Below are 20,561 nucleotides of genomic sequence, written 5' to 3' on the forward strand. Positions count from 1 at the left end.
CGGGCTATGGCTATTTCGAGGTGGGTCACTTAATGGGTCTCTTTGCGTCAGCTCAGTGGTCACTGTGGGCCCTTGTGCCTTGTTCAGGTTTGCATTGCTCAAGCCTGTTGCCTCCAAGCGGCCTCTACGTAGAATGATGTATAGGTTCTAACTGGTATTACATAAATGGATCAGAGAATACATTAATATTCGGTCTTTAATTTACAATGTAAGCAATAATACATCTCTTCACAGAGTAAGCAATAACATGTATTTATTAAATAAATGAATGTATCTGTAGTACATAAGAATGTATAAATATTGGGAAATAAACTACTTTGAAGATTTTTCAATCTGTATGTAACTTATTTTTTCACATAACATAAATTAATTGGAAACTTTAGCTCCAGAAAATACCCTCCTGGAGGTACATTTTAAACTCATGTATAAGCATGGTTAACATAATTATATTCATAGCTTGGACTGACTTATGCTTTGGAACAAAAGATTGTGTAAATATAATTACACATAAAAATAAATTATCTGCCATATTTTTGTTTATCATACCTCCAACATAGAAAGTCAGTCTAATTTTTCTCACTTTTCACAGAGTATAAACTATTTCAGTGTCTTTAAAATTTTTGTTGCTTTGTTTTGCTTTGCTACTTAATGACTCCAATGTTTAAAATGGCAGCTTGATTTTCCTATTTATTCATCTTCACTCTGAAGGAGGATGACCTTCAAATAGATTGAAAATTGGAATTAAGAACAGTTTAATCTTCATTAGCTTTTAATTAGAGCACTCTAAATAATCTTTTTCTCAAACTTGAATTTTCCATAGCAACTATTACAGAGGCCTTATACTCAGTACTTGATTATTTGCTTAGCTAGTAATTTAAATTAAAAAGAAAACACCAGAAAATATATTACTTCTACAAGTGCATATTTGTGAGATATTGCAAATGAATATCATTAACAGCTTTAGTGAATTTTTAAAGTGAATTAAAAGTTGTGTTTCACAAAAGAGAGACTAAAATAGAATTACTCATTCAAAATTTACCAAAGTTCCAAATTAATCAATTTAGAATTGATAATTGAATTATATGAATGCAGAGTTAAGTGATAGTTAACATAGTTGCTGAGTTTAAATACCTGAGGAATAAAGGTACAGCATGATATATGGATGTGATCTGTATATTCAGATCCCTGATGTAGGCACAATTATATTTTCCAGCGTTTTATTTTTCATTTTAATTTTTTTGAAAGATTTTATTTATTTATTTATTTATTTATTTATTTATTTATTTATTTATTTGACAGAGAGATAGAGAGAGAGCACAAGCAGGGGGAGCGGCAGGCAGAGGGAAAGGCAGAAGCAGGCTCTCCACTGAGCAGGGAGCCCGATGCCAGGCTAGATCCCAGGACTCTGGGATCATGACCTGAGCCAAAGGCAGATGCTTTAACTGACTGAGCCACCCAGGTGCCCCTATTTTCCAGTGTTTTAGTTATATATGCATATATGTTTGTGTTTACCTACATGTGTGTGTATATATACATATTTAGCTCCTACAGTGACCAGATTACCTACCCATGATAAACTTGAAAAACTTCCTTATAAAAATTTAAGATTTATAATAAACATTGAAGAGATTAGCATTAAATTACACGGATTATTAAAAAAAAGAAAAACTATAAGAAGTAAAAATCAGGGGCGCCTGGGTGGCTCAGTCGTTAGGCGTCTGCCTTCAGCTCAGGTCATGATCCCAGAGTCCTGGGATCGAGGCCCACACTGGGCTCCCTGCTCCGCAGGGAGTCTGCTTCTCCCTCTCCCACTCCCCCTGCTTGTGTTCCCTCTCTCGCTTTCTGTCAAATAAATAAATAAAATCTTAAAAAAAAAGAGGTAAAAATCAGAACTCTTCCAAAATTTTACTTTTAAAGTGAAACTATAATTTTCCCTCTGGCTCACTATTAAAATAAAGATATAAAATTAAATTAAATTAAAAAATAAAGTTAAGTTAGAGTTGGAGCCACGTGTACCTTAGTCTGTCTTGGGTTTTGGTGTTTTCCATCTCTAAGGCTACTGAGGCTGCCTTCCCCTCTGCAAGTCTGAGCATGGCGGCATGACAGATGTGTTCATAGCGCAGCACTGGCGTCCTCATCACATATCAGAATTAGAGAAAATACAAAGGAATGCAGTCTACTACCCAGAAGGTACTAGATGAGATCAGGGAAAATTACCATAACTGCAGACAATGATGTTTGTCTAGGTGACAATGGAAGGGAAGGGTTATACAAGACCTACTATCAGATCAGGTGTCCCATACCAACACTACTTCTATGTGTTTCCCCGAATGGATTCTTTCTCTTTGTGTGAGTCGCTTAGGAACAGGAGGGACCTCATATTTATAGGACATTAACCATCAGGCACACTATATTTGCTCCACAGGCATTATCAATTTTATTTGTCATAATGACTGTGAGTGGTGGTAGGCATCAGGTTTGCTTTAAGTGACTGAGCTTAAATTGAAACCCAACCTTCCTGATTTGAACTGGATTTTTGTGTATTACAATCATGTTACCCAAATATGCTTTTTCATAAAAATACCAAGAAATTTTGACAAAAGGCAGGTACCTGAATCCCACTCTAGACTTAATGCATCAGCATCTGCCAGGGAAATCAGGCATTTTGAAAAACTCCTAGAGTTAAAAGATGTCAGGAGAATTGTGCACATAACTCTCCTTTCTGCTCCAAATCACCTAAATTGTATAAAGAGCACTTAAAATCTTAAATCAATCTGTAATGATGCTAGAGAAGAAAAACAAACAAAGAAGTTATAGTGGACCAAAACTGTGAAAAGTCCTTGAAAGAGACAATGGAAAATGGGTAAGTGGGAAGAAGAAAAACAATATTGAAACAGAAACCACAAACCCAAAACTACTATAATTCTCCACTGACTGATATTTAAAGAAACTATAGCCACCCAGGTGTCCCTACATCACTGAACCTTAAATATATAGCACTATAGGGGCTCCTGGGTGGCTGTCATTAGGTGTCTGCCTTTGGCTCAGGTCATGATCCCAGAGTCCTGGGATCGAGCCCCACATTGGGCTCCCTGCTCCGCAGGAAGCCTGCTTCTCCCTCTCCCACTCCCCCTGCTTGTGTTCCCTCTCTCGCTGTGTCTCTCTCTGTCAAATAAATAAATAAAATCTTTAAAATATATATATAGCACTATACCTGGTACACGACAAGTACTCAATAAATATTTCCTGTAGTAAGGGACAAATGACATAAATTAACATTTATGTTAAAAAAAACATATTCCCGGGGCGCCTGGGTGGCTCAGTTGGTTAAGCGACTGCCTTCGGCTCAGGTCATGATCCTGGAGTCCCAGGATCAAGTCCCGCATCGGGCTCCCTGCTCGGCAGGGAGTCTGCTTCTCCCTCTGACCCTATCCCCTCTGATGTGCTCTCTCTCTCTCTCTCATTCTCTCTCTCTCAAATAAATAAATAAAATCTTTAAAAAAAAAATATTCCCAATTTTTCAGAAGTCTGTATATTGATTGCTAGGTAAAATGAGAGCCAACTTAAGAAAAACAAAACAAAACAAACCCTCACCAATGTAATCATATATGAGAAAATTTAAGCTACCTAAAAACAATGTCAGTTTAATATGTAAAATTGTCTTTTGTTTTTATTTTAGCTTTAAAAATAAGTAAAGTAAGGGGTGCCTGGGTGGCTCAGTCAGTTAAGTGTCCGACTCTTGGTTTCCACTCAGGTCATGATCTCAGGGTTGTGAGATCGATCCCCATGTTGGGCTATGCACTGGGTGTGGAGCCTGCGTGGGATTCTCTCTCTCTCACTCTCCTCTGCCCTTCCCCCCCAGTCACATGCTCACACTCTCTCTCTCTCTCTCTCAAAAAAAGAAAACAAAACAAACAAACAAAAAGAACTAAGCCTTCTTAAGTTTTGTTTTTGCTACATTTTAAAGCTAAATTATTCAACCTGAGAAAGAACATCATAGCCATCATATATAAGTCCCTGTAGACAGCATAAAATATTTAAGCATTCAAATTAAATTAGATACTTAAAAGCCATCACAACTTAATTGCCATTTGACAATGCTCAAGTACATTCTTTGAAATATGAAAATGAAGCTTTAACATAATGAAGATTCATCAGGAGCCCTCATGTGAGAAATAAATATGAGCTGTTTAAGATGTTCAATCACAATATTTTTGGATATTTTAAATCAGTACCCTATAAAAATAAATCATTCAGTATTTTAGAATATTTTAAATGAAAGACTGAAAACTACTAGAAATCAAGTCTTTAAAAAAAAATCCCTTAAAAGTGTGCGTGATCTATATTTTTTATGGCTGGACTAGTTTATTTTCAGTTTTTCTTTCCCCCTTAAGTATGGTTCAAAAAAACCAGGGCCTTCTAAGTCCTTGATACAATTTCAAAGGAAATTCAATGCAATTTTCCTTGTGCTAAAGATAAATTAGTTATTAAGGTGGCAAAGTCTGTTATCAGTCAGTCTGCAGCAGTCTAGAAGATCAGAGATTGGTACCAGGAGCGCTCAGTATTAAAAAGCTTGATTTACCACTATAAAAGGTGACACTCTGATGTATATGGAAAGAATATATATCTCCTACTACTTCTGTGTAAACCTGATAATGCAATGCAAAGTGCAAGATACACACACACACATACACACACACACATATATATATCTTGGACTAAGAGATGGGCTAAAAATTACACATATATACATACATATTTGTTATATATCATATGTGTGTGTGTGTGTATTGATTCATTATAGAATATGGTCCTATATGCCAAATATTTGAAATAAATGAAAAATCCTAGACTGCACATTTCCACATGAAAAAACTACATATTAGAAACAAATGGGTCCTGCATTTTTCCTTGTTTTTACACAAAGATAAGAGAAACTTCCTAGGAATTTATTATGAAATTGGCCACACCATTCCACCCCCTAAATAATCTTGGCTAATCTCTTACTAGAGACATGCGTTACATTTTTCACTGTCCTCTTTATACCCGTACCTGGAGTTTGACACTCTCAAATATAAAAATAATAAAATTTTCTAAAAATATAAAAATTTTATTAAAAAAATCAAAATAAATGAATATAAAGAGAAAAGTCATCTAAAGCATTTGTTCTCAAAATTTTTGGATTCATGATATCTTTATACTCTTAAAATAATCAAGGAATACCTACCCCCAATTTGTTTATATAGGCTCTATTTATATTTACTATAATTAAAATCAAGAAAATGAAATATTCATTTATTCACAAATTTGTTTTAAAATAACAATAATAAATCCATTACTTGTCCACATAAATAACATTTATTGTGAAAAACAATGGTATTTAACCCCCAAAATTAGTAAGAAGAGTAGCACTATTTTACATGTGACTTAACAGAAGAGAGCTACATTCTAACACCTGCTTCTGAACTCAGTCTTTCGTTAAATATTGCTTTTGTTGAAGCATATGAGGAAAACCCAACTACACACTTGTGGTTGGAAAGGGGAAGAATATTCACAAAACTAGAACAATCCTGAAAATTTGAATAGAACCGCAAAAGACCACAAGTAGCCAAAGCAATCTTGAAAAAGAAAAAAAACAGAGCTGGAGGCATCACAATTCCAGATTTCAAGTTATATTACAAAGCCGTAGTAGTCAAAACATTATGAAACTGGCACAAAAATAGACACATAGATCAACAGAACAGGACAGAAAACCCAGAAACAAACTCAGGATTATATGGTCAACTAATCTTCAACAAAAGAGGCAAGAGGGGCGCCTGGGTGGCTCAGTCATTAAGCGTCTGCCTTCAGCTCAGGTCATGATCCCAGAGTCCTGGGATCGAGCCCCACATCGGGGTCCCTGCTCAGCGGGAAGCCTGCTTCTCCCTCTCCCATCCCCCCTGCTTGTGTTCCCTCTCACGCTGTGTCTCCCTCTGTCAAATAAATAAATAAAATCTTAAAAAAAAAAAAAGAGGCAAGAGTATGCATTGGGGAAAAGACAGTCTCTTCAACAAATGGTGTTGGGAAAACTGGACAGCTACATGCAAAAGAATGAAATTGGACCACTTCCTCACACCATACACAAAAATGTACTCAAAATGGATTAAAGACCTAAATGTGAGACCTGCAACCATAAAATTCCTGGAAGAGAACATGGGCAGTAATTTCTCTGACATTGCCTATAGCAACATTTTTTCTAGATAGGTCTCCTGAGGTAAGGGAAATAAAAGCAAAAATAAACTATTGGGACTACCTCAAAATAAGAAGCTTCTGCACAGCTAAGGAAGCAATCAACAAAACTAAAAGACAACCTACTGAATAAGAGAAGATATTTGCAAATGACATCTGATAAAGGGTCAGTATTCAAAATATGTAAAGAACAGATACAACTCAACATCAAAAAACAAATAATCCAATTAACAAAAGGGCAGAAGACATGAATGAACATTTCTCCAAAGAAGGCATCCAGATTGCCAACAGACACATGAAAAGATGCTCAACATCACTCATCATCAGGAAAATGCAAATCAAAACTACAATGAGTTAGGAGCTCACAGCTGTCAGAATGGCAAAAATCAAAAACACAAGAAACAAGTGGTGAGGATGTAGAGAAGAAAGAACCATTATGCACTGTTGGTGGGAATGCAAACTGGTGTAGCCACTCTGGAAAACATTATATGGAGGTTCCTCAAAAAATTAAAAATAAAACTACCCTGTGATCCATAATCACACTCCTGGGTGTTTACCTAAAGAATATAAAAACACTAATTCGAAATGATATATGCACTCTTATGTTTACTGCAGCATTATTATTTACAATAACCAAATTATGGAAGCAGCCCAAAAATCCACTGGTAGATGAATAAAGAAAGAAGATGTGGTACACACACACACACACACACACACACACACACACACACACACACACAGAGGAATATTATTTAGCCATAAAAAAGAATGAAATCTTTCCATTTGTAATATGGATGGATCTAGAGAACACAATCCTAAGTGAAATAAGTCAGTCAGAGAAAGACAAATACCATATGATTCCACTCATATGTGGAATTTAAGAAACAAAATAAATGAAGAAAGGAAAAAAAGAGAGAGAGTCATACCAAGAAACAAACACCCCCCCCAAAAAAAATAAACTCTTAACTATAGAGGATAAACAGATGGTTACCAGAGGGGAGGTGAGAGGAGCAATGAGTGAAGTGGGTGAAGGGAATTAAGAGCACATTTATCTTGATGAGCATGAAGTAACATATAGCATCATTGATTCACTATATTGTACACCTGAAACCAATGTAACCGTTAACTATGTTATAATAAAATAAAAATTTTTTAAAAAAGGAAAGGAGAGGGTATTTTAATAGATTTTCCAGATAATTGTGGATATTCTTTGGTACTAAACCAAAACTGAACATGTGGTTACTTTGTTTGTTTCTGTTGTTTTTAAGATCAGAGAAATTTAAAGTTGAAATGTGGATTTTGAAACCAGTACAATGAAATTTTTATACCAGTTACATACATTCAAATTTCTTATTTTGTTTTAAATATTGAATGAATCTCTTACCCACACACGACTCTGTGACATTACACACTAGTCATCTGGAAAATGCAGGCTCATTGAGTTATGCAGATCTTCCAAATATTGACACATTTGATTAAACAATATAAAAAAATCACATTTGCTACTATCACCACCAATCTTATCAAAAAGTCTTAGCTGATAGTGGCTGATAAAAGTGTTCTGAATGTCTCATTTTCACATAAAAGCTTGTATTGTATCATCAACAATTAATATCAGTTGTTTTCCTTATAGCTACAGTTTCATTTTTTAAGAAAGGGTCTGCCAATTATTGAATTCTGAATAACCAAAACTAACTAAATGATTATGAGCATATTATATGACTTCTCTATGACTAAAATGGGGATAATCATAACAATTACCTCATTGTCTGGCTGTGAGGATTAAATGAGTTAATGTATAGATAATACTTAGAATATTGCCTTGTATATAAGTGATATATTACCTACGAAGTTGATTAATTTTTTGTTTTTGGTTTTAGTTTTTTGTTTTTTTTAAACACACAGAAAATTCTAATCAAGTTTAGGTAAATCAGAGTAGACATTCTGAACCTCAAAGACTGACTGAAATTTTGGAATGCCTGGCCAAGAATGTTTAGGGTACCAACTATCCAACATCTACTGTTAGCCTCATATAGAAGGATTCCAACCAGGCCTAAGCAAACCCAGCCCAGCACCTTCCCAGATTAAGACCTCTCTCCTTAATACTCAACTTCTCAGAGGGCATCGAACACACTAGTAATGACTTTTCTGTCCAAGTTTAGGCTCTATTTCACTAATAAAGATAAAAATATCATTGCTTCAAATCCTACACTAGGAATCGAACACCAAAATTTGGTTGCTCCAAAATAATTCCAAGTATTTTGAAAACCATTATAATTAATTTACATGTTACAACTGGAATTGGAGGGTACATGTAGATGTCTTATTTACCAAGAATTAGCATCTATAAACAGTAATACAGAGCAGTGAGTCTCTACTAGAGACAATTTTGCTGCTGGAAACATCGGCAATATGTGGAGGCATTTTTATTGTCACAACCCAGATTCTTCCTTTGAAATCTAGTGGGTAGAAGCCAGGGATGCTGCTAAGCTACAACATACAGGACAGCTCCTTACAACAAAGAATTATCCAGCCCCAAATGTCAGTAGTGCTAAGGTAGAGACACCCTGTTGTAGAGTATTCGATTATAAAACAGTATTCCTGCAATTCAGACTAAACACAGCAGTCTAGAAACACTACATTAGCAGGATTTCTTTTTTTTTTAAAGATTTTATTTATTTATTTGAGAGAGAGAGAATGAGAGACAGAGAGCACGAGAGGGAAGAAGGTCAGAGGGAGAAGCAGACTCCCTGCTGAGCAGGGAGACCGATGTGGGACTCGATCCCGTGACTCCAGGATCATGACCTGAGCCGAAGGCAGTCGCTTAACCAACTGAGCCACCCAGGCGCCCCTAACAGGATTTCTTATATTTGCCTTTTTTAGAGACATGTTTAGTTTCCTGAGTAATTCTTAGCTGTCTAGTGCTTATTTACATGGCTAATTTTTCATACATTCCTCCTTTTCCTTTTATTTTCTGTGCATGCAGGAAAGGGTGTCTGACACATTTTTTCAGTTCCCATATATGTCTCAGAATAGAACTTTATAACCAGTACTCCTGGGTCTGCTCATAATGGACAAAACCATTATCTCACTCAACGTCAATTTCCTCTTTTCTCAAATGGAAAACAGACAGCATTAGTGGGTTCCCAGCTGATCCACAGAATCCAAAGAGATGTTTTTAAAGAGAATTAGGGCCAAGAAGCTGGCTTAGCTGAGGGGCCTTGAACCATCCATTCCTGCTTCAACAGGGTGAAACTCTTCTATGGATATCTGGTGCCCACATTAGTTTCCATTCGGACAATGTGCTCTTCTGCTAAAGGATAACTGAGTTTCAAAACTACTGCGCTGCCCTGTAAAAAGTTCTCTTCAAATTTTAAAACAAATTCCAAGGTGTTACAGGAAAATTTTTATAAATAAATGTTTTCAATATGCTTCAATTTCATTATTATCCTTCGGAAACTCCTTTACATTCAAAACCCTATTATACTTAGTGATATACTAACAGCTTTTTTCATTGATTAATTATTTCGTACATATTAGGGAACACAGGGCATTTACTAGGTTTCTTCTGTGCATCAGGCCTGTACCCGACATTACAAAGGATATATTTTTTTCTTCTGTTAAGAAGCTGGCAGCAGTTAGGAATAAGACATCCACAAATAAATGTGATAAAACGGAGCAGTATTTATAGGAATCAGTGTGCCTTAAGGAAGGCATCTAAAGGCTTTCAGGAAGGGGAAGGGATTCCATTACTCAGCTCTTGCCTTGTATAATGTGAGATCAAGGTGGTCAGATGTTCTAATTATTTTCTCAAGAAAAACTAAAAATACAGATGTTTTCTATAAACTATTCCAACTTTTATGTATTGTTAACTTACTAAACACCCTTTTAAAATACTGTGTAGACCAAACCCAATACATCTATATGTCATTATTTGGTTCAAGAATGCCAGTTTCAAACTGACTGATTCAAACAGAATCATTTTCTAACCATTTTTTTACAAAGTTAGGCTGTGGTTGCATCATACTGTGGTGCCATTATCCTGATGTTCAGTTAAATGATTTCGTTACAATGTGGCTGTGATGATGGGTAGGAGAAAGAGAGGACTAGAAGGAGGGCTTTCTTTCTTTTTTATTATTATGTTATGTTAATCCCCATGCATTACATCATTCATTTTTGATGTAGTGTTCCATGATTCATTGTTTGCGTATAACACCCAGTGCTCCATGCAGAACGTGCCCTCTTTAATACCCATCACCAGGCTAACCCATCCCCCCACTTTCAAAATGGAGGCAAAATCCAAGGTAGGTTTTCCTTCCTTTCCTTGAGGATTCTGACTTATAATTCTTATCATTTTTACATTTGAATTCAAGAAGTCATTCCTATAAATAGCTGAAGAGCTGACTTCACCTTCTATCTACTTGTTCCAATGAACTGAGATGCTTCTCTCATACTTTTCCCTGCAGATACCACAGTGACCACCAAAATGTGTTTTAGAATTCAAAGCAAAGTGTGTCAGCTGTGAAAAACGAATTCTTTATCTATTTGCATTCCTTATTCAGTTACCTAATTCTGAATTGCCAATTATAAAAGCACTCCCAAAAAGGTAATTCTAAATTCACAAGCAATGAATTGTGTTAAATTTTCTAGGGCAAGTTTTAATTTTTTTTCTATAAATGAAAAACAGATTATAGCTTTAATATTTTAGCTACATATGAGGCAGTCACAAAGGAACAATGAGGTTAATCAATATATCCAGGAATTTTATCTAAAAAAAGAAAATCTACTCATAATTATTACCCACCGTGGGTTGTTTAAGATATGAAATACAGCAGAAAAGATGTTGATTGATTGCTATGAATTTTTGGCAGCTGTATCCTTTGAAGCATGAAATACATTAGCATTGTCTCCTAACGCTTTCAATAATTGTCCTGAGTTAACGTTTGTCTAATGAAAAAGGTGTTTAATTTATTCACAAAACAGCCAGTGGCTGAACAAAAATTAACATGTACAAATAAAATGACTTCTGTATTTTCAATGGACACTTAACTAAAGGACAATGTCAGAAATAACCTGCACCCTACATAATTGATAAAATTATAATTTAATGTTCATTGTTAAAATAAATTTGTCCCTTATAAGTTTTAAATATTACCAGCTTCCAAAAAAATTAAAAAATAAATAAATAAATAAATAAATAAATAAATAAATAAATATTACCAGCTTCCAGTAAAGTTTATTATATCATATTTGCAGTATAGAGTTTTCTATTGTAAATAATTGTCATACGGTTAAAGGAAAATAGAATATTGCTTCTTAGACACTTCATTTGGTTGTTGCATGATATTTTTTAGTTATTCTTGTTATTAAATGATATTCAAAGCAAGATGACAAAATCAGACTTTAATGCATAGCCAGAGCATTTTCTTTTAAGTACAGTTTTCCTTGAATATAACCTAACGGAGAAAACCAAATGGTCGATTTCATCACAATTAGGAAATGTTAAGACATCACAATGCTTCAGACACTTGTTATATAGTTTTGTTAATCTTTCTATCACACTATAAGAAGGGAACCATCCAATTTTTTCAAGATTTCATAAATTCCTGCAACTCTTAGTATATTGCTTTTTGCAAGCAAGATCGACTGAGATAACAATTTTTGGAGGTTTAGACGGGAGAACAAGAAAACACTTTCTAAGCCATCCATATATTTTATTGTCTGAAGGCTTACACTTTGAGAGGCAAGTGGCAAGCCCAAGAATGCATAACTTAGGCCTGAGACAATATAACAGGGAGGACATGAGATGCCTGGGTCCATCTATGGCTCATCCTGTACTTAACTGCTACTAATGCATTAACAAACAAATGACAAAAAGTCATAGAGCTATATAAGTAACTTACAGGAAATATATTGATGAATTGTTTAGTGTGGGTGACAGATAGCTCATCAACATGCTCCATTCAAGAAAAAAGTGATTTGTAGGGGCGCCTGGGTGGCTCAGTTGATTAAGCATCTGCCTTCAGCTCAGGTCATGATCTCAGGGTCCTGGAATCGAGCCCCGAATCGGGTTCTCTGCTTGTCAGGGAGTCTGCTTCTCCCTTTCCCTCTGCCATTCCCCTGCCTGTGTTCTCTCTTTCTCTCTCAAATAAATAAAATCTTTTTTAAAAAGTGGTTTTTATATTGCCCTCTAAAAAGAAGAGATCTGTTTACTATAGGATTCTTGGTTGAGAAGCACAGTGGTTTTATGATGTACATTAGGAGCTGGAGCAGAACTGGATAGCTGTGCAGATATAAGGCAAACAATGCCAGTTCCTAGAGCAATATCACCAATAAGGGAGAAAAGCCGGTGATAGGTTTGGGTGAAGGGGAAAGTAAGGAATATCTGCTGGTGGGTGAGAAAGATAAAAATACTAATGGAAATTTTTTTACTTGTTTGAGTAGGTTTAATTATGTAAACTCTCTTTTTCTATAACTCCTCAAAATCTTCAGTCAATTTTGCATTAAATACTATTGTTTTTTTGAATATATCTGTGTGTGACAGAGAGATAGAAAGAGACAGAAAGAAAAGTTCTAGTGAGTAACCTGTGCTGCTTTCTTTTCTAATCAATGTGGAGTTGATGTTCATCTCACAAAAATTTACTTATGTGCTTGAGGATAAAGGAACCACTAACGTCTGAAGTTGGTCGATCGATCTTTCTATCATCTAACTATCTATCATCATTCTATCTCTCTATCATCTATCATCATCTATCATCTATCCTAGAACCACAACAATGTTCTAGATCCTGTATTAAATAAGTATGCATTAAAAATATTTTAGATAAACAGAAATGCAACTCTTCAACACTGGGTGATTTTTAGTTTATCCTTTTAATAGTTTCACATTTTTCTAATTATTAGTAATAAACACACTTGTAGTTTAAAATTAAAATTTAAGGATATCAAGACAAAAAGAAAATTAAGGCTCCCCTTTTGCTATGGTCTGAAAGTTTGTGTACTCCTGAAATTTATATATTTAAATCCTGACCCTCAAAGGTAATGGTATGGATTTTGAGAGGCGCTTAAATCATAAGGGTGGAGTTCTCATGAATGGGATTACTGCCTTATAAAAGAGACTCCAGGGAGACTCCTAGCCCCTTCCACCATGTGAGGACACAATGAGAAGGTGCTGACTATGAACTAGAGAGAGGGTCCTCACCTGAAGGCAACCAATGTTGACACCCTGATCTTGGACTTCAGCCTCCAGAACTGGGAGGAAAAAAAAAATCTGTTGTTTATAAGCTACTCAGTCTATGGTACTTGTTTTAATAGCCCACATGGACTAAGACACCATTCTTTTGTGAAAAGTTGTAATCAGAACTTAACTAGGAACACCATTAACTACAGAGAAGAAAAGTAAGATCTAGCTTCAGCATGCCATTATCTCTTAAAATTTGAAGGATGGCAGGATTTAACTGTTGAAATAGGAGTTTCATATGATTTTGTTCACTTTTTTGAAACTTAGCAAGAGCTCTTCTGCATTTGGTTTCTATTTGGTGCTATTTTTAAGACTGAGAGCTTAAAATCCTTCTCAACCACATTCCAAATAAAACACAAAAAATAGCAATGTCTCCCTCATAGGGCTGCTTTAACAATTATTAGATGAGATACTATGTGAAAAAAGCTTACAGTAGTACCTGGCACATAGTTAGTATTTGGTAATTATTAAATGTTTTATTATTAATAAAATTACTGTTTCAGAGCAAAAATTATAAATATATCTTTGGAGGGGGAAAACACATGGTTTTGCTAAATTCTGACAGTCTAATTTATCTGTATGAACAAAACAGATGGTTATCATATTTGTTGCACCAACCCTGGTAGGATTTTCTACCTGAAAATAGCATTGCCTGAGAGGAGTCTAACTAGTTTTTTCTAGCTTGACCCATTCATCAGCCACATAAAAATAGTCCCTATGATTTAACTAAGCATATGCTTTTTTGGTATAATGCTTCTGTCTTTTAAAAAATGTCAACTTTTCTTGAACTTTATTTTAGTGCCAGTGAAAATGTCGTTGATGTACTTTTTTCCATTTTTTTTTCTAGTGAAGGTGTCTGTTCAATTAAAAACAGAGTAAGTAGGGACTTTCAGACCTTCAAATTAAAAAAAATACATTAATTAGTTAAGATGATTATGGAATCTGAGCCTATTTCCATACAGAAAATGAGTAGATTAGGCTAGATTTTCTCTAAAATCTCTGCCAATTAAGAAAAGCTATAAATATGGGGTACCTGGGTGGCTCAGTTGGTTAAGTGACTGCCTTCGGCTCAGGTCATGATCCTGGAGTCCCTGGATCGAGTCCCGCGTAGGGCTTCCTGCTCAGTGGGGAGTCTCCTTCTCCCTCTGACCTTCTTTCCCTCTCGTGGTTTCTGTCTCTCATTCTCTCTCTCTCTCAAATAAATAAATAAAATCTTTTTTTAAAAAAGCTATAAATATGTGGATTTATAATATTCTCCATACTCAGGGCTTTAACATGGCATGGGCAGTACATAGAAATATCATCTAAAAATTAATGAATCCCATATTCTAATCCTAAACTATAGTTAGCCAGCTTTTAAGCAGCATTAAGCAAAAAAAAAAAAAAAAAAAAAAAAAAAAAAAAATCAAATTATAATGACCAAAGCCAAAAATTCAGGGATTCAAAGTCCTCGGATATGACCCTTTCTAGATATTAAATGATTATGATTTCTGCCCAACTGTTTCTGCATCAAAGGAAGTAATTAAAACATGTTTAAATCATCACTGTTGTTCACACAACTCCTCTGGAAAATAAGACTCTAGTCATTCTAGATTTCAAGGCATGTAAAATCCAAGCTATAGTATTTCCAAAGCCTTTTTTTCTAACTTCACTGCACTTTGAGGTATAATTAGTTAACTTACATTATAATTAAAATCAGGGTGGTATGTCAAAATAAATTGCATAATATTGTTCTTCACTTTTTCCTAACAGAGAATAATACCTCAAAACTCATTTTTGCAAACTAATTTTTTAGGTAAAGATGGAAAGTATAGAATTTTTTTTAAAAAGCTTGCTCCTTGATATCATATATTAAAATAGCAGTTTGCCTTTTCCTCTGCTTTCTCTGTTTTTGATAATGCACCATGGTATAGATACAGCATTTTCAGACCTAACATGACAGAAGAGTGGATCTGCATCAATTCTTGAACTTCAGCTTCCTCACTATTTTACTTACACATGGCAAAACTATCTTATGCTTAAACTTCAGGAAAATCCAACATATTAAAAATGTTTTTATTTATAAAATGAGTTTTCACAATGAACGCAGACAGCTTATAATTTTTGACAGCATGTATTAGAAAGTGTTTCCATATCTGGAAGACATATCATCAAATAGACTAAAAGTTTCCATAAAAATGTAAGGCATGGGGATTTAAGCCTTTGTCTGTTTGCATTTATTAAGCAATATATTAGTATTTAATAATTATGAACATTAAGTAGAAATGCCTAGATGTTTCTACCAAAAACATTAAAAGTTGAACAATATAGTAAAGGTTTTTACAATTCAAAGACTTTTTTTAGTATTATATTGTTTTCAGGTATACAATATGATGATTCAACTTTTCTATATATTACTCAGTGCTCATCATGATAAGTGATAAGTGTACTATTAATCCCCTTTATCTATTTTACCCATCACCCCCCCCACCTCCCTTCTGGCAACTGCCAGTTTGTTCTCTGTATTTAAGAGTCTGTTTTTCTTTGCTTATCTCTTTTTTCTTTGTTCATTTGTTTTGTATCCTAAATTCCACATGTGAGTGAAATCATATGGTCTTTGCCTTTCTCTGACTCACTTATTGCACTCAGCATAACACCATCTAGGTCCATCCATGTGTGGCAAATCACAAGATCTCATTCTTTTCATGGCTGAGTAATATTCAAAACTTATATCTATATCCATTGATAGCTATATGTATATCTATATACATATATCCCATATCTTCTAAACCCATTCATCTATCAATGGACACTTGGGTTGCTTTCATATCTTGGCTATTGTAAATAATGCTGCTATAAACACAGGGGTGCATGTATCTTTTTGAATTAGTATTTCTTTCTTCTTTGGGTAAATTTCCAGTAGTGGAATTACTGGATCATATGGTAATATTATTTTTAATTTTTTAAGGAACCTCCATACTATTTTCCACAGTGGCTGAACATTACATTGCCACCAACAGTGCACGTGGGTTCCTTTTTCTCCAATCCTCACCAATACCTGTTATTGCTTATCTTTTTGATTCTAGCCATTCTGACAGGTGAGAGGTGATATTTCACTATGGTTTTGATTTTCATTTCCCTGATGATTAGTGATGCTGATCATCTTTCCATGTATCTGTTGGCCATCTGGATGTCTTCTTTGGAAACATGTCTATTCAAGTCCTCTGCCCATTTTTTAAGTTGAATATTTGGTTTATGGTGTTGAATTGTATGAGTTCTATATATATATTGGATATTAACCCCTTATAGGATATATTATTTGCAAATATCCTTTCCCATTCAGTAGGTTGTTGATTGCTTCCTTAGCTGTGCAAAAACTTTATATTTTGGTGTAGTCCTAATAATTTATTTTTGCTTTTGTTTTTCTTGCCAAAGAAGATATATCTAGGAAAATGTTCCTATGGTAATGTCACAGAAATCATTACCTATGTTTTCTTCTAGTTTCACATCTCACATTTAGGTCTTTAATCCATGTGGAACCTATTTTTATGTATGGTGTGAGAAAGTGGCCCAGTTTCATTCTTTCGTATGTAGCTCTCCAGTTTTCCCAGCACTATTTATTGAAGAGACTGTTTCCTCCACACACACCCCCATTGCATATTCTTGCCTCTTTTGTTGTAGATTAATTGACCATATACTCATGGGTTTGTTTTGGGGCTCTATCCTGGTCTATTGATCTAGGTGTCTATTTTTGTGCTAGTACCATACAGTTTTGATTACTACAGCTTTGTAGTGTATCTTGAGAGCTGGGATTGTGATGTCTCCAGCTTTAGAACAAAGTAGAAAAAAGTAGAACACTTTTTCAAGATTGCTTTGTCTATTTGTGGTATTTCATGGTTTCATACAAATTTTAGCATCATTTGTTCTAGTTCTGTGAAAAATACTGTTGGTATTCTGATAGGGATTGCAATAAATCTGTAGATTGTTTGGGTAGTATGGAAATTTTAAAAATATTTGTTCTTCCAATCCATGAGCATGGAATAGCTTTCCATTTGTTTGTGTTGTCTTCAGTTTCTTTCATCAATGTTTTATAGTTTTAGACTACAGGTTTTTTACCTCCTTGGTTAAGTTTATTCCTAGCTATTTTATTATTTTTGGTGCAATTGTAAATGGGACTGTTTCCTTAATTTACCTTTCTGCTACTTCATTATTAGTGTACAGAAATGCAATGGATTTCTGTATATTGATTTTCTATCCTTCAAACTTACTGAACTCATTTATTAGTTCTAGTAGGTTTTTAATGGAGTCTTCAGGGTTTTCCATACATAGTATCATGTCATCTATAAAGACTGAAAGTTTTACTTCTTCCTTACCTGTTTGGATGCCTTTTCTTTTTTCTTGTCTGATTGCTGAGTCTAGGGCTTATAGCACTATGTTGAATAAAAGTGGTGAAAGTGGTCATCCTATTTTTGCTCCTGACCTTAGGGGAAAAGCTCTCAGTTTTTCACCATTGAGTATGATGTTAATTGTGGGTTTTCCCATATGGCCTTTATAATGTTGAGGTATGTTCCCTCTAAACCTACTGTCTTGAGAGGTTTTTTTTTTTTTTAAAGATTTTATTTATTTATCTGTCAGAGAAGGGGGTACACAAGCAGGAGGAGTAGCAGGCAGAGGGAGAAATAGGCTCCTTGCTCAGTGGGGAGCCCAATGCGGGACTTGATCCTGGACCCTGGAATCATGACCTGAGCCAAAGGCTGATGTTTCACTGACTGAGCCACCCAGGTGTCTCTCTTAAGAGTTTTTAAAATGGATGGATGTGGTGCTTTTAAAATGCTTTTTCTGCATCTGTTGAGATGATCATATATTTTTTATCCTTTCTCCTGTTAATGTGAAGTATCATGTTGATTTGAAAATATTGAACTGCCCCTTCATCCCAGGAATAAAGCCCACTTGATCATGGTGAATGCTTTTTTTAAAGTATTGTTGGATTTAGTTTGCTTGCATTTTGTTGAAGATTTTTACATCTATGTTTATCAGAAATATTAGCCTGTAGTTTTCTCTTTTATTTGTAGCATCTTAGTCTGGTTTTGGTATCAGGATAATGCTGGCCTCATAAAATGAATTGAGAAAATTTCCTTCCTCTTCTATTTTTTTGGAACAGTTTGAGACGAATAGGTATTAATTCTTCTTAAATGTTTGGTAGGATTCACCTGTGAAGTCATCTGATCCTGGGTTTTTATTTGTTGAGAGTTTTTTTTTTTTTATTGGTTCAATTTCATTGCTTGTAATCAGTCTGTTCAAATATTCTACTTCCTAATTCAGTTTTGGAAGGTTTTGTGTTTCTAGAAATTTATCCATTTCTTCTAGGTTGTCCAATTTGTTGGCATATAATTTTTCATAATATTCTTTTATAACCCTTTGTATTTCTGTAGTGTTGGTTGTTATTTCTCCTCTTCTGTTCCTGATTTGGTTTATTTGAGTCCTTTTTTTTTTTTCTTCTATGAGTTTGGCTACTGGTTTATCAATTTTGATGATCTTTACAAAGAACCAGCTCTTAGTTTCATTGATTTGTTCTATTTTTTATTTGTTCATTTTTATTTATTTACTTTTTGTGTGTGTGGTTTCTGTTTCATTATTTTCTGCTCTAATCTTTGTTATTTCCTTTCTTCTACTGGTTTTGGATTTTGTTCATTTTCTAGCTCCTTTAGGTATAAGGTGAGGTTGTTTCTTTGAGGTTTTTTGTTGTTGTTGTTGTTTTGTTTTTTTGCTTCTGGAGGTAGGCCTTTATCTCTATGAACTTCCCTCTGAAAACAGCTTTTGCTACATCCCAAAGATTTGGATTATTGTGTTTTCATTTGTCTCCACTGGAAATTTTTTTATTTCAAAAGAAAATACTTCAAAATAGGAGTTTCTTCATACTGTTACATGACTGCTTGTTTTTGGTACTTTTTTGTCATTTTATTTATTTTAGTTTACCAAATTATCAATTTAATATGTTTAATCCCCTTTATTTTATATATAGTATTGCATTAGAATATGAAAATATAAGAATATAATAGTTTATATAGAAAGCATCTATTTTATTCAACTACTTAAACAATCAGTGAAATTAAATTTTCTTTTATTTGAGTATATCAAATATCATCGAGAACAATATTCTCTAAAATACTTGAGCTGTGAAAATAAACAAAAGAGAGAGGCCAATTCCCTCCTTTTAGTATTAAGTTAATTAGAGGTATTGATTAAATATACCTAAATCGTGAAGCACTCACAGCACACCAAAGCAGTTTTTTAATTCACAGAAAATACAAGCATATACTCCCCACCTCCGGAACTCCTGCCACATTACAGGGATATGATGAATCTTTTAAAACACTAAATACATAAATAAAATCTTGATAGTTGAAATGTCTAGTGGAGAGTGTGTATATTTATATAATTAATTTTTTAATCTTAATTTTACTGAACTAATATCTTCATTTTACTGAAAATAAAAATGAAGAAGATAATCTCTGAATTTTAAACATTCTCACAGAAACAAAAAAATGCAATTAGTGATGTGGTGAATTTAAACATGGTCAGGAAAGAGAATAGCTGTTATCTATTATCCTCTTGATTTCTTTCTTTTTTCTCCTGTTTCTCCTCAACTCTCACATATATAAAGTCAAAATCCATTCCTAAGTCAAACTTAGAACTTCAACTCCATGTAGTAACTCAAGGAGAATGTCATTTATAAGATTAATACATATATATTTAATAAGATAAATGCTATGGTTAAATTGTGAGAAAGTAAGCCATCACAAATTATTGCAGTATCTACATTAGAAATGCAGAATACAAGCATTACAGAGAATTTATTTGTTCATTTAACTAATATAAAAAACATTTTTGCTCTAATGACTTTAGAAATAAAAATGTGGGATCAGCATAAAAATAAAGAATCTCACAATAGTTATAGGTTTTTGAAGATACAGTAAAAATTATTGAGAAAAATTAGAATTTTTATTTTTAAAAGTCAGACATAAAGAATTCCTTAATGAAACCTTTCAAAAGGCTTCTTGGAACTCAAATAAATAATTAAAATAGTTTTGGGAACAGCTAATTCTGTGGGAAT

The sequence above is a fragment of the Eumetopias jubatus genome, unplaced genomic scaffold (assembly GCF_037043125.1).
Source record: "Eumetopias jubatus isolate StellerSeaLion01/CBP00866 unplaced genomic scaffold, mEumJub1_p1.0 scaffold_1, whole genome shotgun sequence".
In the NCBI taxonomy this organism is placed as follows: domain Eukaryota; kingdom Metazoa; phylum Chordata; class Mammalia; order Carnivora; family Otariidae; genus Eumetopias; species Eumetopias jubatus.